General features: G+C 30.9%; 1 long non-coding RNA gene across 1 annotated transcript; it reads left to right on the forward strand.

The window, feature by feature from the left end:
* Nucleotides 1-235: 235 nt before the first annotated feature.
* LOC134238784 (uncharacterized) lies at nucleotides 236-3276 on the forward strand. Its single transcript, XR_009986084.1, has 3 exons — nucleotides 236-309; nucleotides 2831-2873; nucleotides 3009-3276. It is a non-coding gene; the product is annotated as an uncharacterized LOC134238784 (long non-coding RNA).
* Nucleotides 3277-4567: the final 1291 nt, after the last annotated feature.

The raw sequence follows: 4567 nt of genomic DNA on the forward strand, positions 1-4567 counted from the left end.
TAACTGTGACGAGCAAAATATTTGAAGACTTCCCCATCCTATGTTATGGTTTCGATGTACAAACGATTTACTAAATTGTACAAACGATTTATTAAATTGTACAAGAATTATTTTTGTACGATTTATTAAATCGTTTGTACAATTTATTAAATTGTACAAACGATTTAAAAAAAAAAATTCTACATTGTTAAAATTTCACGAATACGCTGTCGTATAAACCGGCACTTAGTTGGTCATTTTTCACACTTGAGTTACCTGTCCTCATTACACAACATCGTAAAACTTGACGTTTCAGTGAGTTAATTAAAGGTATGTATGTTATTATCTCTTTCTCTCTATGAAATGTTTTTTTAATCTATGTGCAACTTGAAAAATCTGTTGAAAGGCTTACTGATTACCGCCGTTGAGTAAGGGGCATTGGCCTCTTGAAGCCCTAGTTTTAAAAATCAAAACTTACCCTGATGCTGGTCATATCGAAAGTAAAATCTCAAACTCCTATCCAAGGTATTGAAGTTCTATTCCAGTCTGATTTATCCCTGGTTTTAGCCGAACTTGAGAATTTTATTCGACAAGGTTGACTGTCCAAAACGAAACTGTTAAGGAATTTCCGTTCGGACGATTCTCAGAAGTAACGGGTGATTGGACACTAATTATAATTACGTGTTTGCTGACTGAGCGGTTTCCCATCGAGTTGTTTTGATTCTATCTTTAATATGATAGGTTATTAGAGGTTTATTATGGTTTTTTTTGCACGTGTAGTATAAGTAGTTTATTCTATATGACAAATGGTCTCTTCCATGGAGTAGTGTTTTTTGTGTATATGCGATGGGAAATATTTTCAATCTTTCCAAATTAAATGATCTACTTCAGTGATACAATATACTGTAAGATAATTTTTAGTAAACGATTGAGACCCTATTTGTTTAAATGATTCATTTTAGTTCTAAAAAATGTTAAGTTAAGATATTTCAGTGATTTTTGCTTCTATCATCCATCCTTATGATTTTTTTTTCCAACACGGAAATTTTTATGTGGTATGTATCATTTTCATGATCGCCAACTTTAATTGAATGAAATTGAAATTCTCATTTAAAATGTTAATCTAAACACCCACTGTTAAAAAATAATATCTCCATAACATCATGTTAGTTTAAACCATATTTTATTTGAACATGACGAGCAAGTACAGGCAAGTAGTTACAAAGATCAAAAAGGATTCGGAAACAAGTTTCAAGAACTTATACTAATCCGTTTCCTTAAACTTAACATCATGTTAAATATGTTTGAAGAAAACCACAAGGGGCGAAACCACCGAGAGTGAACAGCAAACGGGGCGAAGAGATTTAGAGTTCAGAGGATTGGATTGTCGTAAGGGAAGCGTAGGTTAGAGTTTTAAATGAATTGATCTTTGTCATTGCACACAATTCTCCGTACCTCATTTCTGCATACAACAGTTATAAATTATTTCCACAATGATAACGCCTTCTATGGGAAAACCTTGATATCATGTTACAAACATCTAGAAGATCGATGGAATTCGAATATTGGAAACAGAATGAAAACAGGAGAAAACCATCATTGTCAGCTGAGAAAATTTTCAAAAAAATTATTATTCCTGTTTTGCTTTTATTAATTAGTTTATTTCTATCCATTTGTTATGTGTTTATTTATTTATTTTTAAATTTTATTAATTTATCTATTTTTTTTTTTATCTATTTATTCATTTCATTAATTAATTTTGATAAAGATATCAGAAATTGACTGGATGTCCTATATGCACTAATGTTCCAGGAAGCCACAAGAAATGGAATCAAATGTGATAATGAAATGTTCATCTTACAAAAAAGAGTTCTATATCATATATTCAAATTTTTATATTTACATTTACTACCATTTCCTGTGCGAGAGGGAGAAATCTGTACAGATTAATTAATGCATTTGTGGATCGCCCTTTCATGTTAGCTTTTTATGGGTGATGAAGGTATGCCATTTTTTTAACATTTACGCAATTTTCTTGTTGTTAAAATGTGTATACATTCATAATTTTTTGTTGTGTAGAAACGGAATAGCCATTTAAATTTTGTGATATTTTAATTAATCAAAACTTTGTTTCATAATCCTTAAAAAGTTTTAGATACGTAGATACTGCACGTTGTAAAACTGCATCATAAACAATGACCTGAATTTTACAAATGTAAATATACTTCATTGAGTATCCATTTGTGACGTTCATTTTACGCTTTAAAGAACAATAAAATATATACTTTTCATTGTATAAAATTCCTTGTTTAGTGATCGGGTTTAATTGTTTCTCTGTGCAGTTTCAATCTTTCCATTTATAAGCATTCATTGGTTATTTCAATTATCATGCAATCATTTAGAACCGATCAAGTATGAAAATATTTAGTCACTGAACTTAATATTCATATTCACGCAAAATCCACTGACAGTATTGTGTATCACTTGTCATTTTACACCCTGAGCATTTCAAACTTTACTAAAATTCATTTAAATAAAGTCGGAGAAGTCGTTCGATATGATCTGAAACGTATTTAAAGATCGTCTTAAATTAAAAGGATCGATGAATCATACTATATACGGTTACTTTAAATTGAAAAGATTATCTTAAGCATTGTAACCTGATATATTTTCATTCAAGATTTAAAACCTTTATTACCATTTATGCGAAATCCAGCTGAAATTAAAATGTACGGTTATGAAAATTTGCTTACAAGAAAATAAGATGAATATAATTCTGTGTTTTTTAATAAATAAAAAAAGTGAGATAGCCATAATATATGGTTTTAATTAATTCTCTTTTTTATTGTAGAGGCAGACACATCAAATCTTTTTAAGCAAAAGCAGACAAAGATGTAATTTATCATTTCTAAACATTTGCAAAAAAAAAAAAAATCAACATTCAGAACACAATTTAATTCAATTCCCTGTGTATATACATGAATCTGAACTTTAAGTTTTTTATTATTTATGTGTTATTGACATTTCAGGAGAATTCAGCGAAGTATCGTCTTCGGGACGGTGATGTCCAAGACATAACCATGTACTGCAGAAAATATTCAATTAAAGCCTGCCCCCCTGCACGTCTTGTTGTAGTATACAATAAGTCAGATAAGTGAAATGTAGTATGTTTCAGTAATTATTTCCAGATTATGACAAGGAGCATGCGTTGGGTGTGGCCGGAATGCAGGGGATGCTCACGTCTCCATGGTACGTACCTTCCAAGGTATCCCACCTCTGATGTTTTGGAGATCCGTGTGTGCTCTGCTACTATTAAGTATTGTTTTACGGACTTTAAATATTGTTTTAAATACTTTAAATAATGTTAGTTTTCTCCATATGCTATATGTAATAAAAATATTATTATATATCGGCCTAAAATAATGTTGCTATACATGTACATGTTAAAATATTACTAGTATACCTTACATGAATTATATGGAGATATGAAAACCACGTAGATTATGTTAATCAGAAACCCAAGCATCTCTTTTATGTAAACTTCAGAGTAACTGTGTATGCAATCAAATGTTTTAACAAATGACCATTGACCAGGTGAGTAAATTTACGAGTTCCATTTTGACTGACAAAGCAGCTCTCAATGATATAAAAATGCCTGGACTTTAATTTATCGTGCGGAATGGTTGTGTATAATGTTGAAAAAACGTTAATTTTTTAGCTGTTGATTCTGGTAACATCTTGTGATTTCAAATTGATCAAAAGTTCTTTGGAGTTTTTGAGTATCTACATCTGATTCACACCACTCCTTGAATATATTTTTGCACAGTACTTTTGAAGTTTTTCCTTCACTACTGTCAATATCTTAGTGAGAAGTAATGAAAGAAGCTTGGTTTAACATTTACTAGAACACGCAATGTATCTTTGTAAGGATTTACTAAATGGTTGACTAACCTTAACTTGGAATAAAGTGTAATTCATCAAAGGACGCTTTATTATAGCAAGTTTGATAAATTACTTGCAACGCACTCCAGCAAGATGGTTTGTTGATAATTATTGGTAATATCTTATTATATTATGTATATTATTTCAGTGCAATTATTGCGGTGCGGCTGTCATACGTCAATAACAAACTTATCAATTTCACCAAGAAATGATTGTTAATTCACTGTTTGTATGTTTATAAGGTTCCGATTAAGAATTTCCACTGAAATAGAGACGTCACCATTTACCGGCCATGTGCTTCAAATTAAGACCTTTGATAGGCACTCAGGTCTGTTAAGCAGTGAATGTTCCTTTTTATGCCTACTCCTCCCAACTCGGTTTTGAAGGTCTCATTCAAACGACCAAAACTTTCACACCAAGGTGTCCAGCCCTGGGGGAAGGAACAGTTTCTTCCTATCCAATTCTCGACGGAAGACCTCTCTATATAAGGAGATACATTACAATAAAAGGTAATGATAATTTAAGGTAAATTTATTATTGAAAGAGAAAATGCAATACATTAAAATATAAATACAATACTTCATAACAAAGGTATAAATATGCATGAATTATTGCAAAAAGATATATACAATGAATTCGTATATCT

The sequence above is a fragment of the Saccostrea cucullata genome, unplaced genomic scaffold, assembly GCF_032062105.1.
Source record: "Saccostrea cucullata isolate Sc308-1 unplaced genomic scaffold, CSIRO_AGI_Scuc_v1 ctg2940, whole genome shotgun sequence".
Lineage (NCBI taxonomy): Eukaryota > Metazoa > Mollusca > Bivalvia > Ostreida > Ostreidae > Saccostrea > Saccostrea cuccullata.